At 38.4% G+C, this 27,014-nt stretch overlaps 1 pseudogene; it reads right to left on the reverse strand.

Moving 5' to 3' along the window:
* Positions 1-27,014, reverse strand: part of LOC119993135 — a 59,835-nt pseudogene that overhangs the window by 18,367 nt on the left and 14,454 nt on the right.

Consider the following 27,014-nt stretch of genomic DNA (forward strand, 5'->3'; position numbering starts at 1 on the left):
ACAGAGAATTACAAAGATTGGCATGAGAAGCTCCCTTTTGCTCTATATGGTTATCGGACATCAATACGCACATCTACCGGGGAGACTCCTTTCTCTTTGGTGTATGGTATGGAAGCAGTTTTGCCTATCGAAGTGGAGATTCCATCCCTTCGAGTAGTTCTGGAGGCAGGTTTGGAAGAATCAGAATGGACTCGAACGAGATATGAGCAGCTGAATTTGATAGAAGAACGAAGATTAAGAGCAATTTGTAAAGGGCAATTGTATCAAAGAAGATTGATGAAAGCACATAATAAGAAAGTCCGACCTCGCAGTTTCAGGGAGGGAGATTTAGTGTTGAAGATGATTTTGCCACCTCAAAAAGATCACCGAGGGAAGTGGACACCGAATTATGAAGGACCATATGTGGTGAAAAAATCTTTTGAAGGAGGGGCATTAATTTTGACAAGAATGGATGGAGAAGAATTGCCTAATCCGGTGAATGCAGACGCCATCAAAAAGTATTACCCATAGCATAAAAAAAAATCTCGCTAGGTGGAAAACCCGAAAGGGCGACCTAGGCAAAAAATTAGAATTAAAAGCTCGCTAGATTGAAAACCCGAAAGGGCGATCTAGGCAAAAATTAGAGTAACAAAAATCTTGCTGGAGTGAAAACCCCTTGTGGGTGCTTCAGGCAAAAATTAAGGAAAAAGGAAAGTCTCTGCTAGAGTGAAAATCCGTCCTGGGAGCTTCAAGTAACATTGAGATCAAAAAAGGCATGGAGAAAGCAATTAAGGGGAATTGGCAGAGGCCTTCATGAGGATTTGGGAAGAATATGGGGAAATACAGTGAATAAAAGATAGCAGGGCTGTATACAGTTGAACTAGTTATGATCAAAGATATACATGATGAATTTGTGGGGAAGAAGCTTCATATGGAAATAGTCAGATTCAATAATTGCAAAGTGGATGCACACAAAACTGGGGCAGTTTCGTGCGGAATCGGAGTTATTTCATTTATATCTTGTAAAGATTTCTGCTATTTCCTTTGTTTCTAACCTTCTGGAATCATATATGTACCTCATCAGTTTCTCTTGTTATCTATTCATTTTAATAAAATGCTATGAGGTCATTCATTTCTGAGTTCCTAATTCATTGATTGTTTTCATCAAAATTTTGATTGCTTGCGTAAAATTCTCATATAGTACAAGTATCGCCATGCTGTTGAATTTATTGGAAATTGAGTAAAGTAATAAAAGAATTATGACAAGTGTATTAGGATATTGTTCTTAACAGGAACTTGAAAGATTTTGGTGTTCTTGGCTGTGAAGAAGCTAAAAGAAATTAAATAGCGCTAAAAGGCATGGTGGAGCCGGAGAGATTTTGGTGTTCTTGGCTGTAAAGGAGCTAAAGGAAATTAAATGACTTTAAAAGGCATGATGGAGCCGGAGAGGTTGTGGTGTTCTTAACTCTAAGAGGGCTAAAAGAAATTAAATGACGTTAAAAGGCATTAGTGGAGACCAGGGAGATTTTGTTTAGCATTAAAGGTATGTCGGATTTGATGGAAATCAGATGTAAACAGTAAATCGATGGGAAGATCAGACAAAAAGAGAATGAAAGATACAAGAATAAGGGTAACATGGCATATTGAAGACAAGATGAAATCAAAAGATGCAGTCTTCTCATGAGGGATAATGGCAGGATGGTAGGGGTGATGGTGCTGACAACAATTAACCAAAGTCGAATTTTCAAAATGAGAAAAATAAAATACAATTTCTCTTCATACATTCATACACTCATGGATATTTTCTTACATAAAATTCAAACAAACAGTTGGCCAAGCCGGGAATGGCCTTGTGATCCCGTGCCCCTTTATTTTTCTGCACAAACAGTTGGCCAAGCCGGGAATGGCCTTGTGATCCCGTGCCCTTTATTTTCTTGCACAAACAGTTGGCCAAGCCGGGAATGGCCTTGTGATCCCGTGCCCCTTATTTTCTTGCACAAACAGTTGGCCAAGCCGGGAATGGCCTTGTGATCCCGTGCCCTTTTATTTTCTTGAACAAACATTTGGCCAAGCCGGGAATGGCCATAGTGATCCCGTGCATTTCAATTCTCGTACGAAACTCGGTTGACTACGCCTTTGTTTGCCTTTTATTTCATAAATGACATACAAAGGGGGCAGCTGTAGTAACCGGATTTCGTCCGATCCGAAAAAGAAAAAATAGAAAAAAAGAACACAAAAAAATGCAAAATCTCATTTCTTTGACCTATAAGCCCATAGATATTCATAATCCCTTTCTTGGATCCTTAAATACTCAAATCTTGAATAAGATCAAATCTTAGAAAATATCTAAAAATAAGAGAATTGTTTTAAAAAATGTCACATCTTTTTATGATTTTTGCTAGAAGAATGGAAAAGTAAAAAATAAGAAAGAAAATGCCAAGAATAAAAAGAAGGAGACAAAGAGAGAAATGTGGCACAAATTGGGGAAAGAAAAAGAATAAAAAGAAGGAGACAAAGAGAGAAATGTGGCACAAATTGGGGAAAGAAAAAGAATAAAAGAAGAAGACAAAGAGAGAAATGTGGCACAAATTGGGGAAAGAAAAAGAATAAAAAGAAGGAGACAAAGAGAGAAATGTGGCACAAATTGGGGAAAGAAAAAGAATAAAAGAAGGAGACAAAGAGAGAAATGTGGCACAAATTGGGGAAAGAAAAAGAATAAAAAGAAGGAGACAAAGAGAGAAATGTGGCACAAATTGGGGAAAGAAAAAGAATAAGAAGAGGGGAGAAGAGACTTTGGTTTTGGGGGGAGAGGAAACAAAACAAAAAAAGAAGAGAGGAAGAGGAGGCGTGAGAGAGAGGAAGAAAGAAGGAGACTTTGGCTTTTGGTGAAGCAAGAACAAAAAAGCCAAGAAGAAAGAAGGAGACTTTGGCTTTTGGTGAAGCAAGAACAAAAAAGAAGAGAAGAAGAGAGGAGGCGTGAGGAAGAGAGGAAGAGAGGGGAGAGGAAGAAGAGAAGAAGAGAAGGAGAGAGGGGGAAAACCGATTCTTTGGATTTTTTTGGTAGAAGCTTCATACCCCTCATATCTTTCACTCAAGTATTGCTCTATTTACACTTGATTTCAATGTTTGATTCATTTTTAGCATCCTCGGATGTTGACTAAGAATAGACATGGTGTTTCTTGCATTCACCTTGGACATATGTGATGCTTGAGAGTGTTTTCGATACTAATATGTTGAGCCCTCTCTCTTTGCATTTTTTTTTTCTTCTATTTCTTGTGTGTATATGCATATATTGTATATATGTTTATATGTATATGTAAATCTTTAAGTATGTGTTTGGTTTGATATTATATTTGAATACTCATATTGACCCCATTTCTATGTTTGTTTGTTGGGTTTGGATTGAGTTGAACATCATTTGGGCCGGGATCAAGGAGAGCTTGAATAATTTTAGGATTTTGCTTAAGATATTCTTTATTCTTTGTTTAAGTATGTATATTTGGCCCTTATGTTGGATATATCACCCCCATTAACATGTATAACTTGGACATTAATTATTTGGATTTTTATTTATTTTATTATTATAAGTATATGAGTTTAAAATTGAATATAGGTCATTTCAATTAAGGAAATCATAAGTTGGTTCCCTTTATTTGAATTATGGACCTTATTTGATTTCATTTATGAATTTGCCATAAAGTTGGCAATAATAGATGACACTTTTTCAAATAATCATTTACACAATTAGTTGGTGTTTAAAATTAAACCTACCAAAAGTTGGTAGGGCATTCTATTGAATAAACCATAAGTTGGTATCTAAAATTAAACCTACCAAAAGTTGGTAGGACATTTTATCATTTAACACCATAAGTTGGTGTTTAAAATTAAACACCATGAATATATTAGCCTAGGTTGTACATATGTGCATACTTGTTAATCATCCATACATATCCACATAGACGTGCACACTTGTCATTAGTTCATATATGTTCATATATACTTATACATTTGTTAATTATCCATACATGTCCATATATACTTGCATGAGTGTTAATTACCCATACATGTTCATACACATCTTATACTTAGCCTTTTAATACTCCCATAGATTCACTAGACACATTCTTTGCATTTTGATAAACTAATAAGTTCATAGTCATGCATGAGAAACAGAGAGAAGAAACAGAAAAAATGAGCAAAAAAAAAAAAAAAAAAAAAAAAAAATTCACTCATATCATCGCCATCCTTATTACACAAGATTACAGTTGTGAATTGCTAAAACAAAGAAAAATGAGCAGCAAAAAAAATACTGGGGCAGTTTTTGAGGAAATTGACTCTTAATTTTCTTGTTGATCGAGTTGGAATGGATCATTCTTTGTCTGATTCTGAGTAGGTTCATGTTTTGGCTATCGATGAAAACCTTGTTGATAGAACGGTCATTGAAAGGTTGCTCAAGATTACTTCCTGTAAAGTGACTGCGGTGGATAGTGGAATAAGAGTACTTCAGTTTCTGGGATTACACGAGGAGAATAATTGTTCTGTTGGGTTTGATAGTTTGAAGGTGGATTTGATTATCACCGACTACTGTATTCCTGGAATGACAAGATACAAGTTGCTGAAGAAAATCAAGGGATCGTCTGCCTTGAGAGAGATTCCAGTGGTAATCATGTCATCTGAGAACGTAGTGACTCGATCAACAGATGCTTGGGAGAAGAAGCAAAGGATTTTATTGTAAAGCCAGTGAAGTTGTCAGATGTGAAGCGCTTGAAAGGTTACATGACCAGAGACGGAAACCAAGAGAGATGCATCAACAACAAGAGAAAGCTTCCGGAGACTTGTGATCTATGTTCATCATCACCGTCACCGTCATCCTCCACTCTTAGCTCTCCGCCCCCTTCGCTGTCAGTTTCTCCTTCACTACCACCATCACCATTAGAGCCATGTTCTCCACCACCGTTGGAATCTCTTATCAGACAGCTTAAAAGGTCCTGCTTGGATTAAATCCTGATCGTCTGTTATGCACCCTGCCTCACTGTGCAAATATTCGTAATCTCTCGGGCAGTGTAAAAGTTTTTTTTATTATTATTCTATTTTATTTTTATCTAGTTGAAAAAAAAAATAAAAAAAAAAAGAGAAAAGAGTCGTCCTCAAGCAGGGAAATGAACAGTTGAGTGTGACAGTTTTGTTTTTTTTATTATTATCTGGTTGAAAAGAGAAGCAGGAAGAAAAAAATTCATCCTCAAGCAGGAAAATAACAGTGGAAGGTGACAGTAAAGTAAATACTGATGTGACAGGCACCGCGAATGTCTTCGCATATGCAGAGCCATCTTCGTCTTCATCTCCATCTCAATCATTTCTGGCAAAAGTGTGTTTTCTCTCTGAGCCATCTTCATCTCCGTCTCCATCTTCACAATCATACACAATCATCAAAATCACAATGTTGACCTAGACGCTAAATCTTGGTCCAACACTTTGTTCATCTTCCTCAAGAAATCTTCAAGGATGGATACCCCTAACTCTCCACTTGCAAAAAGGTCTAGAACTGATGAAGGTTCTACTTCTAAAGAAGAGGAAGGTGAAAATGATCACAGATTCAACCTCTCCCCTATAAGGGAAGACGTATACGAGGACGATCCCCAGAAAACTATCGAATCTCTACAAGAAGCTTTGAGGGAAACCAAAATGAGACTTAAAAAAGCAACCGACAAAGTTCAAGACTACAAAAGGCAACTTATGGTTTCAAAGCATGCCATACAAGATGTTCGATATATGTCATGGGGCAGACAAGCACGTACTCATGACCCAGATAAATTGCACGAAGCAATCACTGAGATCACAGTACAACTTGGATCTGTTGCAGATGGAATAGACAATGTTCTTTATACCCCAGAATAAAATTCCTGTCCAACAGTATGATTATTACTATGTATAAAGGGCAGTGGTTTGATATTGGGAAGATCTATCTGGCCACGATCTTCAAAGCCAAGGATTTTGTCGAGAAGAAGCCAACAAAGGTGGGGAAGTTATTTTTCCCACGGCTTATCACAAGGTTGCTTTTGTTCAAAAGCATTCGACCTCCTCGGCCTCGAGCCTCTTTGGGATATCAAGTCACCATGCTGGAAAGAAGGACATGGCGTCAGAGCATCAGCCATTTGAAAACAACTTCTGCTGGAAAGAAGCAGACCCAAGAAGGTCACTCAGCATCACCACCTAGTGATTCCTCATCAGCAGTTGCAGTATCTCCACAATCAGATCACATGCGTGCAGCGATAGCCCGGCTAGAGATGGGGCTACAAACACTAGAAGAGGGACAGCAAAGGCTGGAGCACATGTTGGTCGCAGTCATGGACAAGATAAGGAAGTCCAAACACTAGAAATTTTGGGGAGTTATGTGAGTAGTTTGAGGGATTCCATGTTGCTATTATGGGGAATGATCAAAACTTTGCTGTTAAGCCTTGCCATGGCCTTCAGGTTTTAAGCTCAGTAACTGGACCAATTTGGAATTGTCAGATTCTGTCAGCAACCTTCAAGAGTAATATCCATGTGCACTACGATCTGGGATCCAACTCACGACCATTGATTGGGTTTTAATAATGAGCATGTCTTTACTTTACTTTGATAAATGTCTCTAGTACAGCTTTTGCATGTTCAATATTTCCAATCCTCATGTTTTTGATGCCCTGTTACACTTATCATTCCCACATTTATTTGCCCAATTCCCGTGTTTTTGATGCCTTTGTTACATTCATCATTCCACATTTATTTGCCTTTATTTGTCCATTACTTGCAAATTCCAAATCTTGCAAATTCCATTTTGGCAGGATTGAAATTGATGATAATGAAAAGATGAACCGAAGGAACCAGATTTTGGGGCACCCATTAACAGTGTCGAATTTGACTTGAACATTGAGGATAAATCTGAGATATAGTCAGAAATGTTGAGACAAGTTTAACCAAAAAGAAAAGGTAATTCAAATGGCTAAGGTTGTTAATTCGGAAGTTGAAGATCAGAAAGAAGAAGTTTGAATTGATGCAGCACTGGAAGAAAAGGATAGAAAGAGATTGATAAAGTGGTTGCGTGAACCAAGATGTTTTTGCATGATCATATCAGGGTATGCAGAACTTGATAAGAACATAGTGGTCCACAGATTGTCACTAAAGAGTCTATCCTCCATTGAAGTGTATGTGGATGACATGATTGCTAATTCCAAGCAAGAGGAAGATTACATGATTAACCTGGAAAAATTGTTCAAGAGGTTGAGAATGCACTAGTTGAAGTTGAACCCCTCAAAATGCACATTCGGGATAATTTCAATGAAGTTGTTAAGTTTTATTGGTAGCAAAAAAAAAAAAAAAAAAAATTCCCGCCAGAGTGAAAACCCGAAAGGGTACTCTAGGCAAAATTAGGAATATATAAAAAAAAAAACCCGCTAGAGTGAAAACCCGCAAGGGCGCTCTAGGCAAAAATTAGGGGCAAAAAAAAAAAAAAAAAAAAAAGATAAAGAAGAAAAAGAGAATTCCGCTAAAGTGAAAAAAAAAAAAAAAAACCCTTATGGGCATTTTAGTTTGGGCTGCAAGATGGTTGGATCATGAATCTGTTGAATTGATGAGTATTGCCTGAGTTGGCTGTTAACTTGTCTCACGTTGACATAGGTGGGAGTGCAGAATTAATTTCGTAATTGAAGGGTTGGAGATCAGTTAATTGGACATACACCCAAAACTGGGGCAGATTTTGGGGTGCTCTTGATACCATCAGATATTTTACCTTGCTAAGGTGTTAGTCTGTTACATAGAAGAAGAAGTTTGTTGGCAGAAATGGAAGGTTCAGAGATAGCCTCATACAAGTCAGATTTGATTATTGTTAATTGGGTACACACCAAAACTAGGGCAATTTTGGTACAATCTTTGAATTATCACATATTTCATCTTGGGGAAGTTCGGTTTGTCCTTCTTGCCTTTGACCTCTCTACTTTCTTGTACATATTTCATTCTAAAATATTTTATTACCACCCATCCTTTTCAATAAAAATTGTGAGGAAATTCATTTCTTCAATTTTGTTGCTTGTAGTCTCCTTTTACATATCCCAATTCAAATCTCATTTGATACTCCAAAAAACAAATTGTGAGGAAATTCATTTCTTCAATTTTGTTGCTTGTTGTCTCCTTTCCCACATCCCAATTCAATTCTCATTTCATACTCCAAAAAAAATTTATCATTTGCTTTCAATAATTGACAAGCACGGCTGTACTTTTGAATTTATCACTGACAAAGTTTTGACAGGAAATATAATGAGTGCATGAGGACAATACTTTTGATAGGAAGTTGATGGATTTTGGCATCCTAAGCTGGAAAGGATCTGAGTGAAAAGCCTGAAGCTGAAGCAGGTGTTAGCAGGAAAAAGAAGCTCACATTCCTAAGCCGTGCAAAAAAAAGAAAAAAAAAAGAAAAAAAAAAAGATTTGAATAAGGAAATTCAGATAAATGGGTAGCTTTGAATTCAGATGCGTACGAACATGTAAATTTTAGGGAAAATGAATTGATTATGGGAATGCACATTGGAAAAGGAAAAGAGATAGCTCAAGAGCTGGGATCCAGAACGGAAAAAGGCCTTCACTAATCAGATTAGAGAAGATACATTGAAAGCTCAGTGAGTCAGAAAGTCAACCCTGACAGAGAAACAAATTTGGTTTAGCAATTCGTAATTGTACGCTTGTTGGAGGATGGCAAAACCATGAGAAAACATGCATCCATTCATTCATGAGACATTCATAATTGAGCAAAATAGGTCAGTGCATGCATCATCACTGCATAAATAAAAAATTTTCAGCCAAGCCGGGAATGGCTACAGTGATCCCGAGCACCTTTTTCTCAATAATAAAAAACAAAAATTTAAAAAATCAAAAAAATCTTTTCCAGCCAAGTCGGGAATGGCTACAATGATCCCGAGCACCTTTTTCACAATAATAAAAAAAAATCAATCAAAAATCAAAAATTTTCAGCCAAGCCGGGAATGGCTACAGTGATCCCGAGCACCTTTTCACCAAAAAAAAAAAAAGTCAAAGATTAAAAAAAAAAACATTTGGCCAAGCCGGGAATGGCCATAGTGATCCCGTGCATTTTCTTTTCTTGTCAGCCAAGCTGGGAATGGCTGTAGTGATCCCATGCACTTTCTTTTTGTCGGCCAAGCTGGGAATGGCCATAGTGATCCCATGCACTTTATTTTCCTGCACAAATATTGGCCAAGCCGGGAATGGCCTTGTGATCCCGTGCCCCTTTATTTTCTTGCACAAACATTGGCCAAGTCGGGAATGGCCTTGTGATCCCGTGCCCCTTTATTTTCTTGCACAAACATTGGCCAAGTCGGGAATGGCCTTGTGATCCCATTACCCTTTATTTTCTTGCACAAACTTTTGGCCAAGCCGGGAATGGCCACAATGATCCCGCGCATTTCAGTCCCATACGAAACTCGGTTGACTACGCCTTTGTTTGCCTTTTATTTCATAAAGGACATCCAAAGGGGGGCAGCTGTAGTACCCGGTTTTCGTCCGGCCAAAAAAAAAATACAAAATACAAAAAATAATAATAATATATATATATATCATATAAAAATAAAAATATATATATAAGAAAAAGTAGCCGAAAGTAAAAAGAGAAAGGAGAAGAAAAAGAGAAAAGAAAGAAAGAGAAAGAAGAAAAAGAGAAAGGAGAAGAAAAAAAGAGAAAAGAAAGAAAGAGAAAAGAAGAATAGAAGAAGGAAGTAGGCGTGAGAGAAAGGGGAGAGGTTTTGAGCCCGGAAGAAAAACAAAAAAAAGAAGAGAGAAGGAAGGAGGCGTGAGAGAAAGGGGAGGTTTTGAGCCCGGAAAAAAAGAAAAAAGGAAAGGAGGAAGGCAACCGAGGGAGGAAGTGGGAGAAAACTGTGAGAGGAAAAAGAGGGAAGAGCCGCCGTCGGATCGAGAAGAGAGAAGCAAAATCGGAAAAGGTAGTCATATGCTTTGATTTATTTCCGTACCATTTTCTTGATTCCACTTTTGTTGTGAGCTTATGGTTCTATTTCAGAGCAGTAGGATGCGGGTTCTAGTTTTGCCTCTGGTTTTAATCTTCTAAAAGATGCATTTGTTGTTGTTTAGATTTGGTGCTATATGTGTTTTTGATGCACTGTTTCCTATTTCTCTGGATTCACATTCGTACTCGATGCTCCATGCTATTGTGATTCTGTTCTTTTTCTGATTTGTTCTTAGATCCATTTTCTGGACCCATATTCTTAGATCCATGTCTCGGTTCCCATTTTGAGTTTGTCGTGCTGGTTATATGTTAATGAGTGATTGAGATTTTGCCTCCTATACTTGAGACTCTATGTTTGGATTTTGCTTCCTGTATTCCGTGTAAGCATATATTGATCTCTACATATATATGTGTTTACATGGATGTGTATATATATGTATAGCGTATGTATATATAGGTGTGCAGTGTGTGCGTATATATATATGCAGTGGGCGTGTGTATATGTGTGCATCGTGTGTGCATGTGTGTGTTGTGCGTGTATATATATACAGTGGGTGTATGCACGTATATGTATAGTGTATTGTGTTTGTATATGTATATGTACCAGCTTGTGGATGTGTTTATATATGTATATGTGCATACATGATATGGTTGTGTATGATATTGTATATGTTTATATGTGTATATGAATCTTTAAATATGGAAGTAATTTGATATTATATTTGAATACCTATTTGACCTTCCTCTTGTTGAATTTTGCTACGTGGATTGGGCTTGGCTCCATCGGGATCGGGCTTGGATATTATTTGGACGAGTTGATGGAGGCTAGAGCAATTTCAAGATTTTGTTTGGTTTATTGCAATTTGTGTATATTTGGCCCCCCCATATTGTGTAATTTATCTTATTCATGTCGATTTGTATAATTTCGACATTTATTATTTGGATTATTTGTACAAGTATGGATTATGAATATATAGCCTTAAAGTTGAATATAGGTCATTTCAATTAAAGAAATCATAAGTTGATTTCCTTTATTTGAATTATGAACCTTATTTGATTTCATTTATGAATTTGCCATAAGTTGACAATAATAGGTTAAATTGATAGATGATACTTTTCCAAATAATCATTTATACCATAAGTTGGTATTTAAAATTAAACCTACCAAAAGTTGGTAGGTCATTTTATCATTTATGCCATAAGTTGGTATTTAAAATTAAACCTACCAAAAGTTGGTAGGTCATTTTATCATTTAAACCATAAGTTGGTATCTAAAATTAAACCTACCAAAAGTTGGTAGGACATTTTATCATTAACACCATAAGTTGGTGTTTTAAATTAAATCTACCAAAAGTTGGTAGATTTATGTTGAAAACATAAATCATTAATCATATGGGCTTGACCCTCTTAGGTTTAAAAAACCTGGTGTCCCCAGCAGAGTCGCCAGTTGTCGCAACCGGGGTCACGACGCGGACCGGCGTGGGAGGATGAAAATGTTTAGAGTCGCCACCAATTGATTTAAAGTGCAATTGGACACCAAAAAAACTTGCGAACCAGAGAAAAGGGCACGGGGATCGATTGAGTGTGGGGAAGGTGTTAGGCACCCCACAACTCCCGTTTGAAAACGGTTACCCTAATTAATTTCATGGCTATCTTATGGATACTTGCTCTTTGCAAGATATAATTGTTAAAGTTTGAATTATTACTTTCAACACACTTATCAACTTATGATAGTGTTTGAAAAAAAGCTTGAAATATTACTATCAATTTATGATGGTTTTTATTTGGAAATAGGTTTGAAATAACGCTATCAACTTATGATAGTTTTGGGAAAAGATTTGTAAGAATACTATCAACTTATGATAGCATTAAAAGAAATTGTAATATTACTAAAACTTATGATAGTTTTAATTTAGGGACACACTACCAACTTTTGGTAGATTTAATTTAAAACACCAACTTATGGTGTTAATGATAAAATGTCCTACCAACTTTTGGTAGGTTTAATTTTAAACACCAACTTATGGTGTTAATGATAAAATGTCCTACCAACTTTTGGTAGGTTTAATTTTAGATACCAACTTATGGTTTATTTAATAAAATGCCCTACCAACTTTTAGTAGGTTTAATTTTAAATACCAACTTATGGCATAAATGATAAAATGACCTACCAACTTTTGGTAGGTTTAATTTTAAATACCAACTTATGGCATAAATGATAAAATGACCTACCAACTTTTGGTAGGTTTAATTTTAAATACCAACTTATGGTATAAATGATTATTTGGAAAAGTGTCATCTATCAACTTAACCTATTATTGCCAACTTATGGCGAATTCATAAATGAAATCAAATAAGGTTCATAATTCAAATAAAGGAAATCAACTTATGATTTCTTTAATTGAAATGACCTATATTCAACTTTAAGCCTATATATTCATAATCCACACTTGTACAAATAATCCAAATAATAAATGTCGAAATTATACAAATCGACATGAATAAAATAAATTACACAATATGGGGGGCCAAATATACACAAATTGCAATAAACCAAACAAAATCTTGAAATTGCTCAAGCCTCCATCAACTCGTCCAAATAATATCCAAGCCCGAGTCTCGTCCAACAAAACAAACATAAAGAGAGGGAAAAATAGAATACTCAAATGTAAATCAAGATTTAAATCGAGTCAAGACCACATTATGAGATTCACACGTATCCAAACCAAGAAAATCAAATCCAAATATGCTCTCTCCCTCTTTTTCCAACAAGAAATAGAAGAAAAAAAAATGCAAAGAGAGAGGGCTCAACATATTAGTATCGAAAACACTCTCAAGCATCACATATGTCCAAGGTGAATGCAAGAAACACCATGTCTATTCTTGGTCAACATCCGAGGATGCTAAAAATGAATCAAACATTGAAATCAAGTGTAAATAGAGCAATACTTGAGTGAAAGATATGAGGGGTATGAAGCTTCTACCAAAAAAATCCAAAGAATCGGTTTTCCCCCTCTCTCCTTCTCTTCTTCTCTTCTTCCTCTCCCCTCTCTTCCTCTCTTCCTCACTCCTCCTCTCTTCTTCTCTTCTTTTTTGTTCTTGCTTCACCAAAAGCCAAAGTCTCCTTCTTTCTTCTTGGCTTTTTTGTTCTTGCTTCACCAAAAGCCAAAGTCTCCTTCTTTCTTCCTCTCTCTCACGCCTCCTCTCTTCCTCTCTTCTTTTTTTGTTTTGTTTCCTCTCCCCCCAAAACCAAAGTCTCTTCTCCCCTCTTCTTATTCTTTTTCTTTCCCCAATTTGTGCCACATTTCTCTCTTTGTCTCCTTCTTTTTATTCTTTTTCTTTCCCCAATTTGTGCCACATTTCTCTCTTTGTCTCCTTCTTTTATTCTTTTTCTTTCCCCAATTTGTGCCACATTTCTCTCTTTGTCTCTTTTTTTTTATTCTTTTTCTTTCCCCAATTTGTGCCACATTTCTCTCTTTGTCTTCTTCTTTTATTCTTTTTCTTTCCCCAATTTGTGCCACATTTCTCTCTTTGTCTCATTCTTTTTATTCTTGGCTTTTTCTTTCTTATTTTTTACTTTTCCATTCCTCTAGCAAAAATCATAAAAAGATGTGACATTTTTTAAAACAATTCTCTTATTTTTAGATATTTTCTAAGATTTGATCTTATTCAAGATTTGAGTATTTAAGGATCCAAGAAAGGGATTATGAATATCTATGGGCTTATAGGTCAAAGAAATGAGATTTTGCATTTTTTTGTGTTCTTTTTTCTATTTTTTCTTTTTCGGATCGGACGAAATCCGGTTACTACAGCTGCCCCCCTTTGTATGTCATTTATGAAATAAAAGGCAAACAAAGGCGTAGTCAACCGAGTTTCGTACGAGAATTGAAATGCACGGGATCACTATGGTCATTCCCGGCTTGGCCAAATGTTTGTTCAAGAAAATAAAAGGGCACGGGATCACAAGGCCATTCCCGGCTTGGCCAACTGTTTGTGCAAGAAAATAAGGGGCACGGGATCACAAGGCCATTCCCGGCTTGGCCAACTATTTGTGCAAGAAAATAAAGGGGCACGGGATCACAAGGCCATTCTCGGCTTGGCCAACTGTTTGTGCAAGAAAATAAGGGGCACGGGATCACAAGGCCATTCCCGGCTTGGCCAACTGTTTGTTTGAATTTTATGTAAGAAAATATCCATGAGTGTATGAATGTATGAAGAGAAATTGTATTTTATTTTTCTCATTTTGAAAATACGACTTTGGTTAATCGTTGTCAGCACCATCACCCCTACCATCCTGCCATTATCCCTCATGAGAAGACTGCATCTTTTGATTTCATCTTGTCTTCAATATGCCATGTTACCCTTATTCTTGTATCTTTCATTCTCTTTTTGTCTGATCTTCCCATCGATTTACTGTTTACATCTGATTTCCATCAAATCCGACATACCTTTAATGCTAAACAAAATCTCCCTGGCCTCCACTAATGTCTTTTAAAGTCATTTAATTTCTTTTAGCCCTCTTAGAGTTAAGAACACCACAACCTCTCCGGCTCCATCATGCCTTTTAAAGTCATTTAATTTCCTTTAGCTCCTTTACAGCCAAGAACACCAAAATCTTTCAAGTTCCTGTTAAGAACAATATCCTAATGCACTTGTCATAATTCTTTTATTACTTTACTCAATTTCCAATAAATTCAAGAGCATGGCGATACTTGTACTATATGAGAATTTTACGCAAGCAATCAAAATTTTGATGAAAACAATCAATGAATTAGGAACTCAGAAATGAATGACCTCATAGCATTTTATTAAAATGAATAGATAACAAGAGAAACTGATGAGGTACATATATGATTCCAGAAGGTTAGAAACAAAGGAAATAGCAGAAATCTTTACAAGATATAAATGAAATAATTCCGATTCCGCACGAAACTGCCCCAGTTTTGTGTGCATCCACTTTGCAATTATTGAATCTGACTATTTCCATATGAAGCTTCTTCCCCACAAATTCATCATGTATATCTTTGATCATAACTAGTTCAACTGTATACAGCCCTGCTATCTTTTATTCACTGTATTTCCCCATATTCTTCCCAAATCCTCATGAAGGCCTCTGCCAATTCCCCTTAATTGCTTTCTCCATGCCTTTTTTGATCTCAATGTTACTTGAAGCTCCCAGGACGGATTTTCACTCTAGCAGAGACTTTCCTTTTTCCTTAATTTTTGCCTGAAGCACCCACAAGGGGTTTTCACTCCAGCAAGATTTTTGTTGCTCTAATTTTTGCCTAGATCGCCCTTTCGGGTTTTCAATCTAGCGAGCTTTTAATTCTAATTTTTTGCCTAGGTCGCCCTTTCGGGTTTTCCACCTAGCGAGATTTTTTTTTTTTATGCTATGGGTAATACTTTTTGATGGCGTCTGCATTCACCGGATTAGGCAATTCTTCTCCATCCATTCTTGTCAAAATTAATGCCCCTCCTTCAAAAGATTTTTTCACCACATATGGTCCTTCATAATTCGGTGTCCACTTCCCTCGGTGATCTTTTTGAGGTGGCAAAATCATCTTCAACACTAAATCTCCCTCCCTGAAACTGCGAGGTCGGATTTCTTATTATGTGCTTTCATCAATCTTCTTTGATACAATTGCCCTTTACAAATTGCTCTTAATCTTCGTTCTTCTATCAAATTCAGCTGCTCATATCTCGTTCGAGTCCATTCTGATTCTTCCAAACCTGCCTCCAGAACTACTCGAAGGGATGGAATCTCCACTTCGATAGGCAAAACTGCTTCCATACCATACACCAAAGAGAAAGGAGTCTCCCCGGTAGATGTGCGTATTGATGTCCGATAACCATATAGAGCAAAAGGGAGCTTCTCATGCCAATCTTTGTAATTCTCTGTCATCTTCCTGATGATCTTCTTGATATTCTTATTCGCCGCCTCAACAGCCCCGTTCTTCTTCGGTCGGTATGGCGTCGAATTATGATGACGAATTTTGAACTGGTCACAAAAACCCTTCACCATTTTGCTATTGAAATTCGTGCCATTATCAGTAATAATTCTTTCCGGGACTCCATATCGACAAACAATCTCTTTCCTCAAAAACCGAACAACCACGCTACTCGTCACATTAGAATATGAAGCAGCCTCCACCCATTTGGTAAAATAATCAATAGCAACCAAAATGAAACGATGCCCATTAGAAGCCTTTGGCTCAATTGAACCGATGACATCTAATCCCCACATAGAGAAAGGCCATGGTGACGTCAACACATGTAATGGATTAACGGGAACATGTGTCCTGTCTGCATAAATCTGGCACTTGTGGCATCTATTTGCATAACTCATACAATCCCTCTCCATGGTTAACCAATAATACCCTGCACGTATAATCTTCCTTGCCATTGCATATCCACTAGAATGAGTTCCACATATCCCTTCATGAATTTCCTCCATGATTTGCTTAGCCTCAGCAATATCAACACATCGTAAGAAAACTATCCCATCATTCCTTTTATAAAGAACATTTCCACTCAAGAAGAAAGATCCCGCCAATCTCCTGATGGTACGCTTATCATTTTCTGATGCCCCTGATGGATATTCTTTCTTCTCAATGTACTGTTGAATATCATGATACCATGGTTTACCATCAGGCTCTCCCTCCAAATTTGAACAGTAACCTCGAACTTCTCGTTTCTCGATTTTAATCACCTGCACTTCCCCTTTTGGGTCTACATCAAACATTGCCGCCAAAGTTGCCAGAGCATCTGCTATTTGATTTTCTCCCCTTGGGATATAATCCAACTCCACCCAATCAAAAAACTTGATTAATTTTTTGATATGCTGGTAGTATGGAATAAGCTTGTCATCTTTGGTTTCCCATTCGTCATTCAATTGCCTAATCACCAACTGTGAATCACCATAGACCTGTAGCCTCCTAATCCCCATATCAATAGCAGCTTGAATTCCCATCGTACATGCTTCATACTCGGCCACATTGTTGGTACATTCGAAATACAACTTAGCTGTAAACGGTATAACATTCTCTTCAGGTGATATTAACACTGCACCAATTCCGCATCCTATGATATTAGAAGCGCCATCAAACAACATAGTCCATTTTGCCAAATTCTTTTGATTCTCTTCTTCTATCGACACAGTCATGACATCAATATCTGGAAATTTCAAATCCATAGTTTGAGTATCATCAATCGCTCCCTCTGCCAAATAATCTGCTATTGCACTCCCTTTGGTTGCCTTCTGTGTGACATACAAAATATCATATTCTGATAATAACATTTGCCATTTAGCTATCCTCCCTGAAAGAGAAGGTTTCTCAAAAATATACTTGATAGGATCCATCCTGGAAATCAACCATGTAGTGTGATATAGCATGTACTGTCTAAGTCGATACGCAGCCCAAACCAACGAGCAACAAGTCTTCTCTAACATCGAATAATTTGCTTCACAACTGGTAAACTTCTTGCTTAAGTAATAAATGGCATGCTCTATCCTTCCTGATGAGTCATGTTGTCCGAGCATACATCCCATCGAGCTATATGAGACGGTCAAATAGAGAATAAGCGGCCTGCCAGCCACGGGAGGCATCAACACTGGAGGACTTTTCAAGTATTGCTTGATCTTTTCGAACGCTACCTGACAATCTTCATTCCATTCAGTAGAGTTACTTTTACGCAACAATTTAAAAATAGGTTCACAAGTAGCCGTCAACTGTGAAATGAATCTGGCAATGTAATTCAATCTTCCCAAGAAACCCCTAACTTCCTTTTCCGTCCGAGGGGGTGGCATCTCCAAGATCGCCTTCACTTTATCAGGATCTACTTCAATTCCTTTCCTGCTTACAATGAAACCTAACAACTTCCCCGAGGTTGCCCCAAATGTGCACTTAGCTGGATTCAACTTCAATTGATGCTTCCTTAATCGATCAAACAACTTCTGGAGATTCACAATATGGTCTTCACCTTCTTTGGATTTTGCTATCATATCATCGACATATACTTCCACTTCTCTATGCATCATATCATGAAACAAAGTGACCATGGCCCTTTGATAAGTGGCACCGGCATTCTTCAGACCAAAAGGCATGACTTTATAACAGAAAGTTCCCCATAGCGTAATAAAAGTTGTTTTCTCGTGATCTTCTGGTGCCATCTTGATCTGATTGTGACCCGAAAATCCATCCATGAAAGAGAAGGTAGAATGTCAGGCTGTATTATCCACTAAAACATCAATGTGAGGAAGAGGGAAGTTATCCTTCGGGCTTGCGCGATTAAGGTCTCTATAGTCGACACACATCCGAACTTTGCCATCTTTTTTGGGGACAGGTACAATATTCGCCACCCATTTTGGATATCGAGCCACTGCCAAGAAACCAGCATCAAACTGCTTCTTCACTTCATCTCTTATCTTCAACAACATGTCTACTTTTATTCTCCTCAATTTTTGTTTCACAGGGGTACATTCTGGAATTAATGGCAACTTATGAACAACAATGTTTGTATCAAGACCCGGCATGTCCTGATAAGACCATGCAAAGACATCCTGGTAACTATGCAATAAATCTATCAACTTCTTTTTGCTTTCTCCTTCAAAGGCAGCTCCTACCTTGACTTCCTTTTTCTCCGTTTCAGTTCCCAAATTCACGACTTCAGTTAACTCTTGATGTGGCTGTATTATTTTCTTTTCTTGATTGACTTGTCTTAACATCTTAGGAAAAATCTCAATTTCTTCGTCTATTTCATAGTCAGATTCAACATTGCTAATGGGTGCATCAAAATCTGGGTCATTAAGTTCGTCCCCTTTATTATCATCATTTTCAATCCTGTTAAAGAAATGAATGAAAGTGGTTTTTAAGAATGGAGAATAACACTTGAATAGAAATGAAGAAACATGAATATGGATGACTATCAGGAGATTTCATTTCATGGAAAAGGAAATATGAACAAAGATAGAACATGCAATCGCCATACTATAAAATCTATTGAAAGCAAAGTAAAGCATGCTCATTACAAAAGACCCAAACGAAGGCCGTGAGCTAGGCCCACGATGGTAGTGCACTCGGGATTACTCTTGCAGGTTCTTGAGAGATACTGGGAGCTCCAAACTGGTCCAGTTGCTAAGTTTGAAATTTGAAGGACGCGAGATGACAAAGCAAGGTCTAGCAGCTGAACTCTGTTCCTCTTCCACCACAGCAACTTGGAACTTTTCAAACTGATCACATATATTTGCCAAAATTGCCCTAGTTACACCAGTCGAGTTTTGAAATGATAGTTTTCCAAAAACTGCCCCAATGTCAGTCAAACTTATCTTGTTTTGCATCCCTCCATACACAAAACTGTCATAAAGCCAGGGAATCGGTTTCTTTTCAACTTCCAATTCCTTTCCTTCCAGACGGGCAAGCCTCTTCGCCTGTTTTTGTGCTTGCACACGATTCCTGTCAACCTTAGTTGGCTTATAACCCAAACCCCAACGTTCTGAATGTTTCACCATTTCTACTGGCTTCTTAATTCCCTGTCGATTCTTACCGAGTCCTTCTCCTGGGCGAAACCCCTTTTTCAACATAAATTTTGCTACATTCTTCGTAACCTTCGATATTTGTGGCTTTAGGGGAGAAAGTCCTTCCTTCCCATAGCTAGCACTAGCAATTTCAAAAGATTGGAATGAACTCTGAATCCCCTCTGTCGGAGCATCAATAGGAGAACTATTAGACAAGCTGGCAACCATCCATTCTGACTGACCCTTTACTATGTAAACCCTTCCATCATAAACAAATTTGAGCATTTGGTGCAACGATGATGGAACAGCTCCCGCAGTGTGAATCCAAGGGCGTCCCAACAGGCAACTATAGGTTGGTGAGATATCCATTACCACAAACGGCACATTGAACGTTACACTTGCAACCTGTAAAGGTATTTCAATTTCTCCCATAATCTCTCTATGTGTTCCGTCGAATGCTCTCACTACCATTGGTACTTGTCTTAGATAAGATCTGTCAATTGGCAGCTTCTCAAAAGTCGCCTTTGGTAAAATATTGAGGGATGACCCATTGTCCACCAGGATACTTGCTAATTCCTTTCCACGGCACATGGCTGAAATATGCAAAGCTTTGTTGTGCCCCATCCCTTCAGGCGGAATATCATCTTCAGTAAAGGACAACAAATGGGAGGCCAACACATTTCCTACAATGCCATTGAAAGAGTCTGTAGGAATCTTGTCTGATACATATGCCTGGTTTAACATTCTCATCAAGACTTGTCGATGTGGTTCAGAACTCATTATCAACTCCAAGATCGAAATCTTTGCAGGGGTTTTCTTCAATTGATCCACCACCATGTACTCACTCTGCCTAATAATTTTCAGGAACTCCTGAACTTCCACATCAGTTACAACTTTCTTTTTCTCTTCTGGGCGTACAAAAAGACCTTCTTCTGGAATAAAACCTGACTTTTCCACTTCAGGTATTGCTTTCCCTTTCCTTTTACGCTCTGCTTCAAGGTCCACCATTAGATTCCCTTCTGTCTCATTTCTCGTGTAACATCTCCCACTTCGGGTAACTCCACCAACGCCAGAAATATTATCTACCACTTCTCCTTGCTTTCCACTAGCTCCTGCTTCATAATTCCATGGCACAACCTTATCATTATTGTACAAAGGATCTATCTTCGGAATCACACTCACTGGCTTGTCCTCTATAGAGTATTGCAAAACAAAAGGTTTCACGCAATTCGGCCTTGGTCCTTGATAGTAACCTCCTAGGACATTGACTTCATTTGATTGACCTTTCACCTCAAACTTTATTATCTTCAAATCCATCAACTGTTGTACCTTCTCCTGAAAGCCACAACAATTCTCAATAGCATGTCCCCTTTGTCCTCTATGGAACTCACAAATATTCATGTCATCAAAAAGTCCACGTTGAACGGGTGTATCCACTGCCACTTCCTCAACTAATCCTTCTTTCCTCAACACCAAAAACAACTGGCCCAATGGCATTGCAATCTCTGATACCCATCTTTTTGTAGCACAAAATTCTTCAATGGCATTCACCCCCTCCTTCTCATGATTAGGCAATGGATTGTTGTTGACATTTGGTTTATTGATTGCACTAAGATCCAGCCATTTCGCTTCAATCATCCCCTGGACTATCCTTTTGAATTGTAAACAACCTTCAGTTGAGTGCCCGGGTGTTCCTCCATGATATAAGCATGTGGCATTAGGATCATACCAATGAGGATATGGAGGTTGGTGGACCCGTCCCGGAACAGGAGCCACTGCTCCTTGCGCTTGAAGTTTCGTGAAACATTCAACATAGGTTATGGGCAAAGGATCGAAATGCTCAACGGATCTTCTGGGTCTTTGGTTTTGGAAATTTGGACGAGGGTTTTGGTAAGTGTTTGGGCTTTGAAAATTTTGGTAAGTGTTTGGGCTTTGAAAGTTTTGGTAAGTGTTTGGATTTTGGAAGTTTTGGTAAGTGTTTGGGTTTTGCGAGTATTGATTGGGTGATGGTGCATTGAATCGGGGTGGATAAGGATTTTGGGTGTGATTATGATTATAGTAGGCTCCCGGGCATGACATCCTTGGGGCATTGCTTCTTGGGCGATAATCTGAAGTAGGCACACCATAAACAGCTGGATTTGAATCAAAATTCACAGAATGCACTTCAGTCCTTTTGCCTTTACTTGCCTTAGCTGGATCTGGTTTATCAAGGGTGGGATAATGCATAGTACCTCTCTTCATGCATCGTTCAACTCGCTCCCCCGCTTGTATCATATCAGCTAAGTTACTATGACCGCCTCCCGCCAGATTAGAAGTATAAGGCTCTTGGAGAGCATCAATGAAAGCGTTCAACAAATCCTTTTCTGAAAGGGGTGGAATTATTTGGGCTGCCAAATCCCTCCATCGATGGGCAAATTCCCTAAAGCTTTCCCCATTCTTCATTGTTGTGTTTTGCAAATCGTAAATGGTAGGGATCTTCTCTTCATTATGCTTATACTGCTTCATAAACATTTCAGCCAAATCCTCCCACGAGGCTACAGACGAAGGATTAAGGGTATTGAACCACCTTTGAGCTGCCCCAGTCAGACTATCTTGGAAATAATGCATCAACACTTTCTCATCACTTGCATATGGCTGCATACGTCGACAATACATTGTTAAATGATCCAATGGAACTCCAGTGCCGTCAAACAAACTGAATTTTGGTAGTACAAAATCATGCGGAATATTCAGATTCTTCACAAGGCACAAATTGGCCGGATTCAGCATCCCTGAAACATTAACACCCTCCATGGCTCTTAATCTCTTTTCCAACTTCTTAATGGCATCCATTGAGTTATTTTCTTCATTCTGAACTCCCTCATTCACTACTCTGGCGGTTACAGCTCCTGCAATATTAGCATCAACTGGGAAGGGATTATCATGCACATGGGTCTCAACTGGATGAATATATGTTGGATTCTGAGTGGTTGCCTGTTGGGAAACATACTGATGCTGATGCAAACCAGGCAAAGGCTGATTACGAATAGGAGTAAACCCGGGTGGGTAAGTTGGTATTTCCTGGTGCAGATGATTCTCAGGAATCTCTAGTGTTTCAGAATTTTCAGCTACTCCCTTTCCTTTCATCAGCAAGGCCATATTCTTCATCAATAAGGCCATCTGTTCTTTGATTTCAGCTATATCCTGATTCTGATTATGCTCACCCATTTCCTGCTCCATGTTCTCAATAATTCTTGATTGTAGGCGAGTTTGATAGGGGTGACGATGTTGCTTCTTGAAAGCCACAAATATCAAAGGTTACGAAGAATGTAGCAAAATTTATGTTGAAAAAGGGGTTTCGCCCAGGAGAAGGACTCGGTAAGAATCGACAGGGAATTAAGAAGCCAGTAGAAATGGTGAAACATTCAGAACGCTGGGGTTTGGGTTATAAGCCAACTAAGGTTGACAGGAATCGTGTGCAAGCAGAAAAACAGGCGAAGAGGCTTGCCCGTCTGGAAGGAAAGGAATTGGAAGTTGAAAAGAAACCGATTCCCTGGCTTTATGCCAGTTTTGTGTATGGAGGGATGCAAAACAAGATAAGTTTGACTGACATTGGGGCAGTTTTTGGAAAACTGTCATTTCAAAACTCGACTGGTGTAACTAGGGCAATTTTGGCAAATATATGTGATCAGTTTGAAAAGTTCCAAGTTGTTGTGGTGGAAGAGGAACAGAGTTCAGCTGCTAGACCTTGCTTTGTCATCTCGCGTCCTTCAAATTTCAAACTTAGCAACTGGACCAGTTTGGAGCTCCCAGTATCTTTCAAGAACCTGCAAGAGTAATCCCGAGTGCACTACCATCGTGGGCCTAGCTCACGGCCTTCGTTTGGGTCTTTTGTAATGAGCATGCTTTACTTTGCTTTCAATAGATTTTATAGTATGGCGATTGCATGTTCTATCTTTGTTCATATTTCATTTTCCATGAAATGAAATCTCCTGATAGTCATCCATATTCATGTTTCTTCATTTCTATTCAAGTGTTATTCTCCATTCTTAAAAACCACTTTCATTCATTTCTTTAACAGGATTGAAAATGATGATAATAAAGAGGACGAACTTAATGACCCAGATTTTGATGCACCCATTAGCAATGTTGAATCTGACTATGAAATAGACGAAGAAATTGAGATTTTTCCTGAGATGTTAAGACAAGTCAATCAAGAAAAGAAAATAATACAGCCACATCAAGAGTTAACTGAAGTCGTGAATTTGGGAACTGAAACGGAGAAAAAGGAAGTCAAGGTAGGAGCTGCCTTTGAAGGAGAAAGCAAAAAGAAGTTGATAGATTTATTGCATAGTTACCAGGATGTCTTTGCATGGTCTTATCAGGACATGCCGGGTCTTGATACAAACATTGTTGTTCATAAGTTGCCATTAATTCCAGAATGTACCCCTGTGAAACAAAAATTGAGGAGAATGAAAGTAGACATGTTGTTGAAGATAAGAGATGAAGTGAAGAAGCAGTTTGATGCTGGTTTCTTGGCAGTGGCTCGATATCCAAAATGGGTGGCGAATATTGTACCTGTCCCCAAAAAAGATGGCAAAGTTCGGATGTGTGTCGACTATAGAGACCTTAATCGCGCAAGCCCGAAGGATAACTTCCCTCTTCCTCACATTGATGTTTTAGTGGATAATACAGCCTGACATTCTACCTTCTCTTTCATGGATGGATTTTCGGGTCACAATCAGATCAAGATGGCACCAGAAGATCGCGAGAAAACAACTTTTATTACGCTATGGGGAACTTTCTGTTATAAAGTCATGCCTTTTGGTCTGAAGAATGCCGGTGCCACTTATCAAAGGGCCATGGTCACTTTGTTTCATGATATGATGCATAGAGAAGTGGAAGTATATGTCGATGATATGATAGCAAAATCCAAAGAAGGTGAAGACCATATTGTGAATCTCCAGAAGTTGTTTGATCGATTAAGGAAGCATCAATTGAAGTTGAATCCAGCTAAGTGCACATTTGGGGCAACCTCGGGGAAGTTGTTAGGTTTCATTGTAAGCAGGAAAGGAATTGAAGTAGATCCTGATAAAGTGAAGGCGATCTTGGAGATGCCACCCCCTCGGACGGAAAAGGAAGTTAGGGGTTTCTTGGGAAGATTGAATTACATTGCCAGATTCATTTCACAGTTGACGGCTACTTGTGAACCTATTTTTAAATTGTTGCGTAAAAGTAACTCTACTGAATGGAATGAAGATTGTCAGGTAGCGTTCGAAAAGATCAAGCAATACTTGAAAAGTCCTCCAGTGTTGATGCCTCCCGTGGCTGGCAGGCCGCTTATTCTCTATTTGACCGTCTCATATAGCTCGATGGGATGTATGCTCGGACAACATGACTCATCAGGAAGGATAGAGCATGCCATTTATTACTTAAGCAAGAAGTTTACCAGTTGTGAAGCAAATTATTCGATGTTAGAGAAGACTTGTTGCTCGTTGGTTTGGGCTGCGCATCGACTTAGACAGTACATGCTATATCACACTACATGGTTGATTTCCAGGATGGATCCTATCAAGTATATTTTTAAGAAACCTTCTCTTTCAGGGAGGATAGCTAAATGGCAAATGTTATTATCAGAATATGATATTTTATATGTCACACAGAAGGCAACCAAAGGGAGTGCAATAGCAGATTATTTGGCAGAGGGAGCGATTGATGATACTCAAACTATGGATTTGAAATTTCCAGATATTGATGTCATGACTGTGTCGATAGAAGAAGAGAATCAAAAGAATTTGGCAAAATGGACTATGTTGTTTGATGGCGCTTCTAATATCATAGGATGCGGAATTGGTGCAGTGTTAATATCACCTGAAGAGAATGTTATACCGTTTACAGCTAAGTTGTATTTCGAATGTACCAACAATGTGGCCGAGTATGAAGCATGTACGATGGGAATTCAAGCTGCTATTGATATGGGGATTAGGAGGCTACAGGTCTATGGTGATTCACAGTTGGTGATTAGGCAATTGAATGACGAATGGGAAACCAAAGATGACAAGCTTATTCCATACTACCAGCATATCAAAAAATTAATCAAGTTTTTTGATTGGGTGGAGTTGGATTATATCCCAAGGGGAGAAAATCAAATAGCAGATGCTCTGGCAACTTTGGCGGCAATGTTTGATGTAGACCCAAAAGGGGAAGTGCAGGTGATTAAAATCGAGAAACGAGAAGTTCGAGGTTACTGTTCAAATTTGGAGGGAGAGCCTGATGGTAAACCATGGTATCATGATATTCAACAGTACATTGAGAAGAAAGAATATCCATCAGGGGCATCAGAAAATGATAAGCGTACCATCAGGAGATTGGCGGGATCTTTCTTCTTGAGTGGAAATGTTCTTTATAAAAGGAATGATGGGATAGTTTTCTTACGATGTGTTGATATTGCTGAGGCTAAGCAAATCATGGAGGAAATTCATGAAGGGATATGTGGAACTCATTCTAGTGGATATGCAATGGCAAGGAAGATTATACGTGCAGGGTATTATTGGTTAACCATGGAGAGGGATTGTATGAGTTATGCAAATAGATGCCACAAGTGCCAGATTTATGCAGACAGGACACATGTTCCCGTTAATCCATTACATGTGTTGACGTCACCATGGCCTTTCTCTATGTGGGGATTAGATGTCATCGGTTCAATTGAGCCAAAGGCTTCTAATGGGCATCGTTTCATTTTGGTTGCTATTGATTATTTTACCAAATGGGTGGAGGCTGCTTCATATTCTAATGTGACGAGTAGCGTGGTTGTTCGGTTTTTGAGGAAAGAGATTGTTTGTCGATATGGAGTCCCGGAAAGAATTATTACTGATAATGGCACGAATTTCAATAGCAAAATGGTGAAGGGTTTTTGTGACCAGTTCAAAATTCGTCATCATAATTCGACGCCATACCGACCGAAGAAGAACGGGGCTGTTGAGGCGGCGAATAAGAATATCAAGAAGATCATCAGGAAGATGACAGAGAATTACAAAGATTGGCATGAGAAGCTCCCTTTTGCTCTATATGGTTATCGGACATCAATACGCACATCTACCGGGGAGACTCCTTTCTCTTTGGTGTATGGTATGGAAGCAGTTTTGCCTATCGAAGTGGAGATTCCATCCCTTCGAGTAGTTCTGGAGGCAGGTTTGGAAGAATCAGAATGGACTCGAACGAGATATGAGCAGCTGAATTTGATAGAAGAACGAAGATTAAGAGCAATTTGTAAAGGGCAATTGTATCAAAGAAGATTGATGAAAGCACATAATAAGAAAGTCCGACCTCGCAGTTTCAGGGAGGGAGATTTAGTGTTGAAGATGATTTTGCCACCTCAAAAAGATCACCGAGGGAAGTGGACACCGAATTATGAAGGACCGTATGTGGTGAAAAAATCTTTTGAAGGAGGGGCATTAATTTTGACAAGAATGGATGGAGAAGAATTGCCTAATCCGGTGAATGCAGACGCCATCAAAAAGTATTACCCATAGCATAAAAA

This window comes from Tripterygium wilfordii, chromosome 23 (assembly GCF_013401445.1).
Source record: "Tripterygium wilfordii isolate XIE 37 chromosome 23, ASM1340144v1, whole genome shotgun sequence".
NCBI lineage: Eukaryota > Viridiplantae > Streptophyta > Magnoliopsida > Celastrales > Celastraceae > Tripterygium > Tripterygium wilfordii.